Source organism: Emydura macquarii, unplaced genomic scaffold, assembly GCF_026122565.2.
Source record: "Emydura macquarii macquarii isolate MOO-44397 ecotype Brisbane River unplaced genomic scaffold, CSIRO-AGI_Emac_v2 contig_1348, whole genome shotgun sequence".
NCBI lineage: Eukaryota > Metazoa > Chordata > Testudines > Chelidae > Emydura > Emydura macquarii.
The window spans coordinates 16359218-16375137 of NW_027131485.1; positions in this window are offsets into that span (position 1 = coordinate 16359218).

Sequence of the window (15920 nt, forward strand, 5' to 3'; positions counted from 1 at the left end):
TTTCAGAAGCATCTAGAAGCATATCCACTGCAGTGAGGAAGTAATTTGGAGTGTATGCCACTCCCGGGGACAGGTACATGAGGTCTGGGTTCACCAGCCAGATTAGCGTGTTGCTGGCATAGTCTCTCCATCTCAAGATGGTTTGACACTCCTTGTCCTTCTCTTTCTCCTCATGCTGACGCATCCTCTCCCCGTCTGTTCTCCCATGGTACCAGTCTGCTCTCTCCCACTGCTAGTCTGCAAGCAGCTGGGTTTTGAGATGCACTCTATCCCTCTCTAGCTGCAACTTCTCCTGCTCTGTGAACCGGTTCACAATTTTTGTTACTGTGGTGAATTTGATCCCCATGGGACATGGTTGCTGCCTGTCAGGTTCTTCCCTGCTTTTCTCCAGATCATTGGCTCCAAGATTTCCTCTGCCAATGAGGTAGATGTTCCCTGTGAACCTGGACCACCATTTCTCTTATGAACATAAGAATACAGCAGGATAACTAGCTGAACCCTTGTCCACTCCCCAATGTCAAGCTGTCTTTCTTTGCAAAGCATAAGCAGCTGATGTTTTTTCAGCTGCTCATAACTCATTTTCCGTGTCTCTCTCTTTGCTACTCCTTTCCCCAAAAGACTGAGACTTTTTTTCTGTGCTTTTCCCCATCTCTGATATTTGCTTTCACTGCCATAACACTTATGGCAATTCACACTCTTAAGCATGTGTTTCAATCCTACTGAAGCTTAAAGTTAAGTGCATACTTAGGTGCTTTTATGAATATAAGTCCTTTGCTGAATCAAGGCATAGTGTATATTCTGGTGTTTGCAGGACCATGCTCTTAACCAGCCTCTCTTTGTGCTTGTCTGTGTGTCATAGGAGAGGATAGATAGTATTTGGGAGATGTTGAGAGTGGAAGCGTAAGTGAATTAGTTCAGATTTAAAAAAAGAAGTGTGCCCTCAACTTTCCACATAAATGCAGATGAAACCTTTTTGAATTTCAAAGATGATGTTTGTTGGTTGGTTAGTTTGTTTGGCATCCCTCATCATGTACCAGTTCCAGCCACCAGAGTAAGCAGAGGTGCCAAAATACTGCCAGGAAGGCTGACCTTGTGGCACCTCCTGATCATCTGGAAGCAGGAAGTACCAGAAATCTCATGGGGAAGAGCCATTTTTTGGAGAGTCCCATATTGCTCACCCAAGATGTCTGGATGAGTTCCAGGAAGCATCAGAACTTTTGCTGCTTATCTGAAGAGAGTCTCTGATTCTTGTGAGGTTCGCCCGTCACTGTAAAGCGTAAACAACACTGCCAGTGAGATTTGAATGGACTGAGATGTTTTTAAAAGTTAGACAGGTTCCTCTTTTATTTTTAATGCTCCAAACTACTTGACTACTTTTCTATTTATAACTCTTTCCACCCTTCTCTCCCTCCCCTGTAGAAGAACATCCTGACTGTCCCTTGATAATTATCAAATATGCTTCCAACTCTGTCTTCAAAATAAATATTAAAAAAAATCTGATGTGCATCACTCCCTTTGTGTGTGCAGTTCCTTCTGCAAAAAATAAGGAAATCTCACAGTGACATGCCCGTGGACCATACTGTATTTTTTTTCAGAATATTTTTAAAACCATGCTCACTTGGAATTCCGAGATTTTACTTGTCTCCACACCCACCATATATCCTGAGAGCATCACACCAAGCGGCTCTCCTTGAGAAATGTATAACTGCAAGCCATCAAGAGGGAGGGAGTGGGAAAAATGATCTTTTTATAGGTACCATGGTAAGGATGCGGAAACACAGCACCAGTGAGGGAATGTGGCTTTTCCAAATCATGAGCAGAGTTGGGAGAATAATGTGAAAATACTAATTAAATCACTTATTTAAAAAATTATCCCATTATTTATCAGATACATTTTTTTTTGCCCATTATTATTAGACTGGCTGATATCAGACTGAATAACAGGCTGGGAAAACTGCAAATAATTGCCTTAATATCATTCCTTCAAGCAGAGAAGAAACAGTTAGTGAATATCTACACTGGCACAATTCTATATACTGTGTTAGTGCTATCAATGTGCTTGATTCTTTCTTTACAGATGAAGATAGATTCCCTGTCTTTGAGAGACTACAATTTAAGTTGAAATAAGAACAGTAGAAGCCGAGAATGTAGGAAGGGGTAGAGGATGGGAAAGATGAGGGAGATGTCAATATGATTGTGCATTAACTTGTGAAGCTAAAGCACAAGTCTTGAGGACAAAGCATGAGAGAATATATGCCAATTTATTCTATATAAAACAATTTTTTCCATGATGGTGGAACACTGCTTTCTGCATAGTACAGCTAACAAGTGTTTAGATTACTGGGAAATGGCTAATATATGGTCTTCATAAGCCAAACTTTTTGCTCTGTGTGGCTTTGATGATGATAAATTTTAACTTTTAGGCACATATCTGCAGCTAGCCTAAGTATCTAGCAAATTATCAGAATAAACACCCCATTTCAGAAAAGCATTTAAGCACATGCATATAACTCTAATCATGTGATTAGTCTCATTAAGGTCATACGCTTAAATGCTTTGCTGAATTGGGGCCAAAAATCACTATCGCCATAAAAACATAGCAAGATAGCTTACATTACTTTATGTCATTCGAAATTACTGTGCCACACCAAACACTTTATCAAACAGAAATATTTTCCGATACCTTAATCTTGAAGGGCATTGCTTAGACCTGGGACTACAGATGTAAGGATGAGAGCAGTACTTGTTACATTTTGCCATCTCTAGGGACCCAAAGTTCTGTTCTTTCTTTATAAGATGAACCTGGAGGCAGGGCATTAGAAGCTTGCATAAACTTTTGGGATCTAATACCTTTGAATGAAAAATAATAAAACTAAGTAATTATTTGCAGTTCTGTTCTTATTATTTCTGTTAATAATTACATGTTGTGTTCTCCTTTCACCTGAGGAAGTCTTCATCTAGCCATACTGGGCCAGTGTTGCCAAGAGTTAAGTGAAATCCTGATGCTTACCCTAGCAATGATTATGCTACCATCTTCTCCATCAGCTGCAAGATTTGTAGGTCTTAGATTTGTAGATAATCCAATACAGTGTGTGTTGCAGTAATCCAGAATTCTCAAGGCCTGCATTATGGTACTAGGTGATCAGAATATGAAAACAGGGCTCAGAGTCTGGTGACATTTCAAGAAACTAGTCCTTATGATTGTTTATTACCTGATCATGTAAAACCAGTTCCTGGGCAATCACTATACAAGAGGCTATAGCTACATTGAGATTTCTGGTCATTATGAAGCATGACTGTACTATTTTCATTTTGTGAGGTAGAGTGCAAAGCACACTGTCAGCACTGAACAAATAAATAAGAAATAATTTTAAAAAAAAGAACAAACTTCCCACTTGTTTTGGAAGAACTTTGTAGGACCGAATGGATTTTTCTTGCATGTGAATACCAGTATTCTTACAAAATCTATATTTCACTGAATTAGTATGTTTGCATCTACTTTGTTATACAATGAGTATATGTCTTAGATGTATATACGCACAGGTGTATAACTTTTGCCAATTTTTACTTTTTACTAATGTCATGTATAATTTAATATGTACTAGTAGCAATTGTTTATACCATACAGAAATGTATGGAAAAACGCTAAAAGCTGCTTAACATGCAGTGTTACCAAGCTGTTGCTGGTATTGGAAAGAAATTGTCACATAACATTGTTCTGGTCACTCACATTTGTCTAAAAAGAAAAGCAAGGCATTTACATTTTAATTCTGCTTTCTATAATTAGACACATAGAGCTCTGCATACATTATTAATATGGTTTATTGCCTACTTTATTTGCTTCGCTACTGCTCTTCTCTCTGGAAGCCATGGAAAATAGGTAGATTGTGCAAATGTCCACATTTAACTAGAACTACTAGATACAAAGCAAATAAGATTGCACAAATACAAAAATTCACTTGTCATGTCCTATGATTCACATCTCATAACAAATAGTCCATAAATGCAATCCCACAGCTGCTATTTTTTGAAGTATTAGATACACTATTAGATACACTAGATATTGGAGACTTGGTAAATTATATCCATGTGGGAAAAGTTTGTATAGGTGCTTGCTTTGTGTAAAAACCTTTGGAGTCTTGAACTAATTATATTGATTTGAAGACAGAAGAATCTCAGTTTTGGATGAAGAGAATAAAATGCTGTTGTCGAAACTTGAACTGTTAGATTGTCATCTGAAGTGAAACAAAAACAGCAATAAGAATAATGAGCTTTATCTAACTAGTATATGGAGATGACATGTACCTATAATTTGATATTGGAAAGCAGCAAAAAAACTATTCTGGTTAGGGTTACAGAAAATTTTTTTAAAAAGAGGAGGAATTTCAATGGTCACTTTCTGCAGACAACAAGACTGGAGAATGGGGTCTAGAGAGATCATTGGTGGCATATCCAACAATTCTTTACTGATTGTTTCACTAAAACAATGTGTGTCCAGGCATTCATATTAGGGCTATCTTACACCGCGTCTTTTTTGACAAATGTCAAAGGTGATTGCTCCATCTGCTGCAGATCTTCCTCATCTCAATGTCTGAGTCCCTGTTCTTCTCTTTCAGCCTCATTCTTCCTGGACATGGCCGCACATCTTGAAAGTACTCTTCTTTGATCCTATCTCTTCCAAATACTCCTCTATCTCCCTTGTCCCTTTGTCTCCAAGCCTCTAAAGTTGGCCATCTGCTCCCACTATGTTTGTTTCCTCTCTACTTAGTCTCTCCTATTTTCCTTTCTATCTGCTTTTTCTCCCTTCTACTCCACTTAAATATAATCCACCACAGTCACCAAGCACATCTTCCTTGTGCTTATTTATATTTATTCATATTCTCTTCCTTGACCTTTCTTTCAGGACAACTGAATCCCTAAGTCTCTCTTCTTCCTTGACTTTGTAGGTTCTCCTCCTACCTCTCTGACCACTCTTTAGCATCTCTTTGGCAGCTCCTTACCTTTTGACTGTCTATCAAAGTCTCTCAGGACTCTCCTTGATCCTCTCTGCTCTACTTTGTCTTTGGATTACTGCTTTTTGGGGTGGGCTTCCCTTCTATCTGACGCAGGCCTTACAAGGGCTGACCACAATCTGGCCCTTAGCATACTTGAAAGGAATCTCACTGAGTAATCATGCATTATGGCCCCCCTTGCCCCCCCCCCCCCACCCTCTGCAGTGGAATTTCTTTCTTACTACAGTAAATCTTAGGGGATATCCTTGAGCACTGGAAGCAGTTGTGGCACTATTTCCCAATCCTATTGCATATTTTGGGCCACTTCCTTCCTCCAGTTTGCTCTGGATTTGGGAAGGCAGTGGCCCTTACCTGGTAACTCTCCTGATATAAAACAGCTCTCTTCAATGAAACAAAATTAAAGAACAACTTTATAAAAGTCCCCTTATTTCTCATGCCTGCTTCTCAGCATCAGTTCCTCTAAATTCTCCATACCTGCCCCCTTCAGCAACAATATCTCTTGCTTATCTGACATAGGCTTTTATTGTCCTTGACTGCTACCCTTTTATACAAAGGTTAAATCTCTCCCTCCTAAGTCTAACTGTGCTTCATGGTAATATACCATTTAGAAAACAATTCTTCCATTGAACAGAATGAGAGCAGAAGTCTTTTGGCTCACTTGCTGAAATTTTTCAGACAGGAGATCATTAAGTTGGTGCAGCTTAAAAACCCACTCACACTCTGACAGGTCCTAAGGGAGAACCTAAGAATTGTCATTGTAATGATGGAATTACAAGAGGAGTAGCTATATGTCTCTGCTCATTACAGAGGGAGATGGCACAGTGCAAGTCTGATGTGTTTAGACTAATGCTAAGAATTTTTTTAAAGCTTATCCCCATTTACTGTTTCAGGCAACATTTAAAAAATAAAGTTAATTGATGCCATTGGGGCACCTTTGTGAGAATATTTTCAGGTTGTCCCTTTGTTGAATTACACCTTGATCACCATTTCAAGATGGTCTGAGCAATCAGATGGTGTGGCAGGGAGGATGGGGAATCATCCATTACTGGCCCAACTGCAAATAAAAGTGTGAAATCCTGGGCCCCATTGAAGCCATGGAATTTTTGCTATTGATCTCGGTGGAGTAGGGGTTTCACCTATAATACTGTCAATTTCATTTTAATAACCTGTGACCCTGCTAAGAAGGCTACTACCTCTGGTGAAACATTAGATTAGTCTTACTATCTGTAACTGTCTGTACACAGAATAACTGCCTGTCCCTCTGTGGTGGCAAGGCCATGTAGAAGTTTGTCTACTTCAGCTTTTGAGCTAACAGATGAGGGTATTTTAGCTCAAGCAGAAGATGTTCATAGTTTTAAATCCAAAGATCTTGTTTTCAATTCCTGCTACCAGGGGCATTAGGTTGCACATCCACAAATGGTATCCTTAGTTATTATTCTTCTAGTTACAGAGGTGCAACCCCACTGAGGTTGTGCTGGGTCTGTAACATGGTACAGTTTGCCCCATAGAGAGCTGAAGAGGAAAAACTTTCTTTTTCCCTTCAGGTTTTATTTTTCTTATTACTTCCCATATTTGAAAGTTACAATGCTTTGGCATTTGGAAGACTCCCACCTCTCCCACAACATACTGTGTGTGTAACTATTTATAGCAATACTCATTCCTTTTCAGTTCCCCAAAGTCTTATCTGCTCAGCTTCTTTTTCTTCCTGCAGGAAACAGGATCTTCAGAGGGTTCTCTGAGAGCTCTTTGTAATATTAGTGAACATGTACAGGAAAACCCCTAGGTTATGTTCTACTCTTGGCATCTTTCACTTTTGATTTAAGAAATACCCTTAAACTCTCATTAGTGGAGACCTTATCATGCCTATAAAAGTTTTTAAAAAATCTCTGGCTAATCAGAGATTTAGCACAGCCCTTCATGAGCCTTGGAGGAAAATAGAATTCTCTTTCCTTTCCTGTTCATTCTTGAGCAAAAACACCAGCTTTCACAATTTCATTTTATTCTGTTAGATGATCCTTCCCTTCCCTCCATTCCTCCCACAAACACTATAAACTGAAAAAAAGAAAATAAATCTGATTAAAGGCCCAGATTTTCAGATCTCTCTACACACATGGAGAAGCTGTTACTGGTGCAAAAATGCAGACTCCAGTTGGGCCTCCTCCTGCACTCTCTGTCCGAGCTTGTGTGAGAATTTTGTCTCTACAGTTTCAGGATGGTGGGGCAGGAATGGGAAGGGGGATGAGGAAATGTCTGTTTTCAGCAGTAAGGTCTCTTAGAAACACACAGTAATTTACCAGACAAGCCAGTCAGCTTGCCTTAATGTTGTTCACACTCACGATTTTATCATGACACTCACAGTACTTGGTGTTTTTTCTTAATACCTAGCTCCTGGAGTCATGTGATTACATGGGAATCTCAGAAAGACATGACTAGCCCTCGTGGTTGCAGAGAAAAGCAAGAAAATGTGGCCCAGTTGTAACCTAAAGGCTCAGAAACTGGAAAGCAAAGGGGGAAAAAAAGAACCTACCACTTACCATTTTCTCTTTTTTTAGTCTAACCTCAAGGGCTTTAGGGGCCTGCCTCGTGCTTTCTGAGTTCGTGTGGCAATACTGCATGTATAGAATCCTCTTCTTGTCCCTGACACGGTGTTGTGGAACCAAGGTTACTCTCCTCTGCCTTCCTTTTATTTCATAGGTTTGCAGTTAGCTCACGAGTGATTTTCCCCTTTCTCCAAAATGGCTTTGAGGGCATAGCCTCTGCTCACTTAACAAGAAGCAGACCCTCAGAAAATATTCTTGATCAGGTGGAATCTCTGAATTGCAACCTCCAGAATTTCTAGTTCCCTCCATGCTTTTTTTCTTACTTAGTGGATAATTGTGACTGTCCATCTCTAATTTACCCTTTTGTATGCAGTGACAGGGCTCTTGAAACTCGATGTGAGTTAAGAAGTAAGAGAAAGCATTAAGAACCTTAACTTTTGCTGTTTAGTTGTCACCTTTAATTCATTAATTACCATTACTTCAGTATCTGCACCGTTATTTAACAACTCATTGAAGCAATGTTATCTAAGGCACAATTAATCTGTCTGGGTTTAGATACAAAGATGCATTAGAAGCTTAGAATCCTGTACTTTCTGATGGGGTAGGCCAGATGTTTTTAGTCCTGTGGAATTACCAGAACTTAAATCGATCATTGGTCCCAAACTGAATTATGAACATCACGTCAGTGTCAGTTTGGGTAAAAAAAAGGTGACATTTTAGGGTAAAAAAAAACATTTTGGAGGCAGGGTTTTTTTGGAGGGAGGCAAGGATTTGAAAGTTACTCAGAGGAAGAAGTTCTGGCCTGGATCAACTGGGTAAAGTGCAGCTGAAGTGTATAAAAATGAAAAATAAAAGCAGTTTAATAGGTTATCAATTTCACACGTGTTTTTATAAGTAAAGGGATTCATTGCATATGCATGCATACATACATATCTATATGCAATGACTCGGTGAACATTCTGAGTAATTCAAACTGAGTTTTACTTTCCAAAGTGAATTTTTAGTGGTTGTGAGAAGTGACCTTTGGATAAACAGTAATGATATTTCTGGTGCATGAAACCCTCCATTTATTCACGGCACAGCTAAGGTAGTGGCAGCAACAGCCTAAATTTCCCCACAAAGCTGTGGTCATGGATCTCAATCCCGCTTTACAAAGACTACTTATAGTAAGAACAAGGAGTTGAGTTTCCATGATCCATTCAGTCCTTTGTCTCACAGCTGGGACTGGCAATAAGGGGTTTGATTGTGTTCAAGCCAACTGTGTTATTGATACATGTTCACAAAGTAATTAACTGAAGCCCCAACTCATTTTCCATTTTGTAAGCCACTGAAGAGACACCAGTTGGTGGTGGCTTATGGTCACTAACAGATATACTTAGCCCCATTTTGCCTACAATACCTGATCTGATCTTATTTAATTGTTTTATTTAGAACCATTCATAAAAGTATTTAGAACTTTTAATGTTTTAAGGGCCTCCTACCCTTAATTAAACGATTATCCTGGCCTTTTTGGGCTTCACCAAGAAATAATTGAATATGACATGCTGTGTGTCCCTTGGGGTGCATAACAATGTCAAGGTTGGTTATATCCCTTTGGAGCCTGAGAGATAGGAACTCTGATGTGAATTAGCGCGTTCCAGGAGTTGCTGATGTTGTTAATGTTTGAATAAGATTGAATACGATGACATGTACAATGGAGGACAATTTTTGTTTGGCACCAGAAGATAGGTGCTTTGATAATCACACCTCAGCAAAGTGCATGAGGCCCAGTAACAAGGTGAAATTTCTCAGTTATCAGAGGACATGAAGAATACAGTGTATGACAAAAAACTAAGCGATGGGCCATAATTCTGAGAATCTAGATGGCATGTATGCTGAGGAAGTAATACTGCATTAATCATATTATTATTTTAAAGATTGCCCAATGTTGCCAGCAGGGATTGAAAATGAGACCTTCAGTACCAAAAGCACAAGCATCTACCATTAAAAGAATAACTCCATTAAGTGGTATTTATAGTAAAGTCTTATGCTGTATGCGGACTAGCCACTAGAGAGGGACACAACACTCATTACATTACATTACTGATTACATTAGCCTTGGGGGCTAGATACATTACTAGGTATTAAGGGCAACTGCATAAATGTAAAATGAGCAATTTTTTCTTTTTAAATTAATTTTCCTAATTCTATGGAGTGATTAATCTTGTAGGAATGGTCCAGTGCCTAAACACTAGTAGGTGTAAGAAGGTACCATGAATCTATCTAATTCTACCACAGAAATACTAGTCCTCTACACAATCCCTTCTATCAGCCAACAGCCAGGAAGATCATAAATAACACCATTTCGAAACAGAAGGATCCCAGAGAATAATGAAAAAACAATCCAGGGAATTTAAATAATTTAAACATGGTCAATATGCTTGGAACTCCAGAAATCATGTGGGATCATCTCAAATAACCTACATGGCTACAGAGAAAGAGTTGCCACACATCCTTTTGAGGACTTGTGATAGAAGGCATTATTTCTGAAGCTCAAAGAATTGTTCACTTTATTACTAAGTGTTTTGTAACTTTACTATATTTCCAAGCTATGTAATATAACCATATATGCTTCTGATGTAACATTCCAAATCAAGAGCGAGCTTTTAAAAGAAGGATGCATTTGGTCACAGAAGCTAGAACCTCTGTAGCTACTTATTCAATTGTACTGAAGTTAAGAGCACTGAGTTTGGTACTTGTCCATTAAATGTTTGCAGAAACCTAGGCATTCACATTTTGCAAACTGTTCACCGATACATTAAATAACCCATTTTATTGTGGACATCTGGTCTGCTAAAATCTGCCAAAAGTTTGGATTAGATAACTGCTGCAATCCAAATGTAAAGTGGGAAAATATGTGAAAACTATTGTTCCTGCTTTATTTTCTAGCTTTTCCATGACATGGTTTTACAGAGGTAGTTCTTTTTTAAGTACAAAATCCAGCTTCGGTTTTTCCTTTGCAAAATAGCTCCCCGTACAGGTTCCTTGTGTGCTTATAAAGAACCTGAGAAGAATTGTTTTTGGTGGTAATTCTGTTTTGGCAATGAAAAGAATGGATTCTGTGTTTAAAATATATGGGGGCTAAAAAAAAAAAATTCTAATAAGTGGTATGGGGTCTGTATTTCATAAAATGACTAGAGAAAATACTAAACCTTATACATGCATTTCAGACTGACTGCAGGATCTGCAGTAAATCCTGGGGTATGGGCACAAAAGATGACATCAACCCCTACATTTCCAAGTGGTATATACGGATATAGTTGTGCATCTCCCATTAGACTAGATTAATAGATTGCTTTAATGAAGTTTGTGTGCTGAGATTTAACAATTTATTCTTTTATAGTAACAAAAAAGAGGCTACCCCTCAAAACTGAAGGCAAAGGCACATTTGTTGCAATCTATGCCCTGGTAGTTAGAAATGTGCTAAGTTTTAATATACCTTGATGCATCCTCAGAGCCTTATTAAATGGATATTTGTCCTGACACTGTCAAAAGACCTATTGGTTATCATGTCAATCAATCCATTGAGCAGTAATGGATTTTGTCATAAGATGCCATCAGTTGAGAAGAGAATCCATTCTCCAGGATGAGGTTCAATCTTGGAACTGTCCTGTGCTGATGGACACCAGTCCGATTTAAACTAGACAGAATAGGTATTACATTGTGCGGCTTTAAACTGGAATGTTCCCTTTGGACAAAAGGGCCTAATACTACTCTAATTTACACCATGGTAACCCAATTATCTTAAATAGGGTGTAAGTCAGGGCAGAATTTAGCCAAAGTTGCTTGTGAGAAAGGTCTTTACTGTGTGAAACAAGGAGAGCAGCCGATTTATACTTGACATTGCAGGCAGAGTCCACACACAGCAGTTTCCATGATTGTGTGTGCTGTCCAGCTAATTAGAAGATTTAGCATTCTATTAGCTAACGTGAATATAGAAAAGAATATGTATGCTTTGCATGCCAACTTTTCTTTATAATTCACAATTGAAATTCTCTTTACCAAACAAAAATATATTTCAAAACAATTTAATAGTACTTTGCATTTCTGTAATGTCCTTTATAGGAGGAGCTCAAAGCATTAATGAATTAAGCCTCTCAATACTCCAGAGAGGTAGGTAAATAGCAGAGCTGGTAGGAAAATGGAAATTATTGTTTGTGGAGGATGCCACTTTTTCTGGTGTCCATTAAAATTGTGTTTCAATGGCAATTTTCTAACCTGCCCTTTTTGACTAGATGGTGTAACTGAGTCACTGTGGCCAGGGCTGGATTTAGGGGTAGGTGACCAAGCAAGTGCCTGGGGTGCCTGGAGTGCCAGGTTTGAGGGGGGCACTGTGTTTGGGGTGCTGCTTTTGTTGTTAGAGAAATAGAATGTTTGAAGTAAGATATTTCAGGTATTCCCTGTGTGGATTCATTTTTCACTAACCCCCTAGAATGTTCAGGACCTTTGTAGAATCTCGTCGAACCTTCCAGCCTTTCTGAGAGCTACATTTTCCTCGAACCTCTGAGAATGTTGTCAGCCACACGGGTATATAAGGGATGGGGCATGCATCAAAGTCATGAAATGGGCTACAAATGCAATAAAAAATGAAGTGTTCAAAAATTTAACAAATGGGGGGGGGGGGGGAATAGGGGAGGACTGTAGATGCTCCTCACCTGGGGTGCCATTTAGCCTAGGGCCGGCCCTGACTGTGGCAGGGCGCACTACCCCTTTAAATGACTATCTGGAGTTTATGAACAAAACAGATACAATTTTAATCAAGCAGCACCCTGCCTCATCCTGGAGCTGGGGCTGTATATAAAAACAGGAAAAGGAAGTGGGGGGTGGGGGAAGTTAGGAGGGATTCAAAGCCTTGTTGGCTGCTGTGAGTTGCAGACCCCTTCAGGTTTCAGGATCCTATCCTAGCCTGACTTGGGATGCAGAGAATTTGCTTTTCTGATTATAAATTTGGCTATTCTGACTGGAGGCTCTGAGGTGAGAGCTTTATGAACTTGCTTAGGCTGATGCTTCCCTAACCTGATCCCTAATGGAATGGGAGGATGCTTTCTGTCCCCTTAGAACAATAAGAGAAGTAGGAATTCTGTCAGCCGAGGTAGGTTTAGAGCCCTTCTTAAAGGGAACTTTGTTTGTTTCTTCGGTTTTTGTTAGTTTGGTTTTGGCCTTTCTCTTCTCAGATTTTGTACAGGCACAAATTGATTAATGGTGGGAATTTCAAAAACGTTCAGGGTATATCTACGGTACAAGCATCTCATCTGCAGTAACGTTGTGTAGACTTTTTTGGAAGGGGTCTTTTTTGCATTGCAATAGTAAATCTACTCCCTCAAGAAGCACCAGCTAGGTAGATGGAAGAATTCCTCCATTGACTAACTGTGTCTACAGTAGGGGTCAGGTTGACCTAATTACTTTGCACAGGGTGTGAAATTTATCGCAGCCCTGAGCCATGTAGCTAGATCAATCTAATTTTTAGGCATAGATCAAGTCTCAAAGTTGGCATAACTCTACTCCCAAGGAATTCCTATGGACCTCAGGTCAGAGGGAGTGGGATTAGGTCTATGGTGAGTATTTTAAAAATGCCTGTTAAAGGACTTACCTTACAGCAAATCTGTGTCATAGGTAGGTGTGTAACCCTGCAGCAGTAAGGACCCAGGGACAAGAACCTAGATCTGCAGCATCTGAGGTAGCTGATATTTCCACAGGGCCACTGGGAGGCCATGCAGCTGCTGGTTCTGTAAGAAAACCACATAAAACCACACTCCATTTTTGTTTTGTTTTGTTTTAGTCTTATATTGTTACTTTGTTGTACCATTAGATTGTGAGTTGTTTGAGGCAGGAACCATCTTTTTGTTCTGTTTGTGCAGCACTTAGCATGGAAGGATCCTGGTCCCTGATTGTGGCTATGAGGCAATATGGCATTACAAATAATAAGTGAATCTCAATTATAGGAACTGAGATTTGCTTTGGAATTCTGGGCATTTTTTAATCCAAATCTAGATCAAAACTCCTGGCTGCAAACCAACCCAAGCTGAAGGTCCCTCTAACTGAGACAAACCGACCGCTAGTCCTGCCATCCATACCCTTGCTCTGTTTATTACACCATATTCCCTTCTTTATGGTTAAATGACGTCAGTTGTTGTGAACTACATTTATATTTTACAATAGTTGAATCAGAGGTAGCTTTAGCCAGGGTTCCTGGGTGCAATTGCTGCACCCACAGAAATCAGGCCCGGATTAACCAATGTGGAGTATGTGCATTTGCACAGGGCCCCATTTCAGGTTTGGTCCAGCTGCCTCTCTGTCATGGCAGATGGGTCAAATTTGAGTGAGTGGTGTTGTGACCTGATGCCTGGGGTGGCAGTACCACTCACTCTATTTTGGCCCAACCACCCCCCATCATGGTGGAGGTCCAGGTCAGGCCAAACTTGAGTGGTGCTGTGACCCTGTACACCAGATCTGAATGCCCAGAACAGGAAGCCGGGCCCAGTTCAGCAAGACAAGAGTCACCACTGTGGGTGGGTGTGGGGCAGCCTTGTTTTCCAGAGCCCTGCCCCCACAGTGGGCCACGATTAAGGTTGCGGTGAGGGGTGGAGGGTGCTGCCGCAGGCAGTTGGTGCCCCCCTTGCAGTTTAGTACAGCGCACCTACTGTCTCATGATGTTACATCTGCCCCTGAGTTGGATGCAGTAATAGGAAAAAGATAATGTCAGTATGCAGCGATGGTGTCACCGTGTTGGTCTCAGGATATTAGTGACATAATGCCTTTCATTGGACTGACTTTAGTTAGTGAGAGATACAAGCTTTCGCAGAGCTCTTCTTCAGGGTTGGATAATGTAAATAATGCCAGCGCATTTAAAGTACTTCAGCCCACATAAGATGTCCCCATCCGTATTTTAAAGACAGAGAAAACTTAATTTCACCTGTCTCTTGCTTATACCTTAGGTTGTCAGGGTTTGCAAACTTGGGAGTCTTATCTTTGTAAATGAGATCAAAATAGAATGTAAAGAATTAAGCCTTTAATCAAACTGGCCAGTTGAGCTCTCACAGATCAAGTGGATTCTTATAAAATGCTCCTTTTCTTCATTATGGGTACAAAAAAAATCAGTGCAAATACATCTTTGGTGGGTTTCAAATGGAATTTCCCAAGATGTAGGGAGTGAACAGATTGAGACCTACATTTGCTGCTTTATCAAAGGTATCTAATAGCCTCCCATTTCACATGATGCAGGTTGATGGCATCTAACAAGGGAGGAGGGAGTTAGGTTTTCCGTTTCACAGATTGTAATCAGCCTTTTGTCTAGTCAGATGCAATCCTTTGATCATCCCATTTATTTGCCACTCACAAAAATAAACTTGAGGACAAAAGCTGTCATTTTACCCAATTATGTTGATCATATTAAGTACTATTCTAAGTCAGAGAAGCCAATGTTTGTGAGCTGGTAAAACAGTTTAAAAAAAAATCAGAAGTATTTTCATGAATATCAGTGTCAGTGCTGGATTTCTGTGATTTGGAAGGACATTGTTTGTGAGTATTCAGACAATGGCCAAGGCTCAAGAATGGTTCACAAATCTCAAAACTTCTGTGGATTTTAGTGCAAATGATTATTTGTCAAAATTTTGTATCAGAATTTTTATATCATTTGTTGTTCATTATTTATTATTCTCCTATTTAAAATCATTCTGTCAGCCAGTCAGAGAGCAGAAACATTACATGTGACTTAGGCAACCAACCAAATTCCACAAATAAAACAGAACCGCCAGTGTTCGAAGTGAACAGCTTACAAACAACAATATTCAATACCGAACAATATTCATCTAAGCTACTTGGTGAGTATTACAATTAAGTAACACATTGATAGAAACCATAAGTTCAGATCTTGCGTTTCTTGTGTTACTGAGTCATTGTGGCAGGATCCCTTTGGCACTCTTCTGGTTATGTCAGTCATTTAATAAACATTGTGTCCTCAATGTGTGCACATTATTTCATTCAAATTATCTACAGCTATACTAACTATGTATCACCTTCTTCTCCACTTGTAGTACTCTGTGTTCTGGTGGGTGAAGGACTCTGAAGTGTTATGGGTACCCTACTAACAAACTCCATTGGTGTCAACTACAAGGAAGATTTGGGGAAGGGAAAAGGTCATGCCGATATCTGGTTTTGAATCCTGGGTTGGGTGTTTCTTCATGGGAGGAAGGAAAAAACTCACAGATAGAGCTCTGCAATGCTTTATTTTTGCCTATGTTGCGTCAACTGCTGCCATATATCCCACTTTTGAATAATGCATTTCAGGGTGGGTGGTGAATTGCATCCAGTCTTTGGAAGTATCCATTGC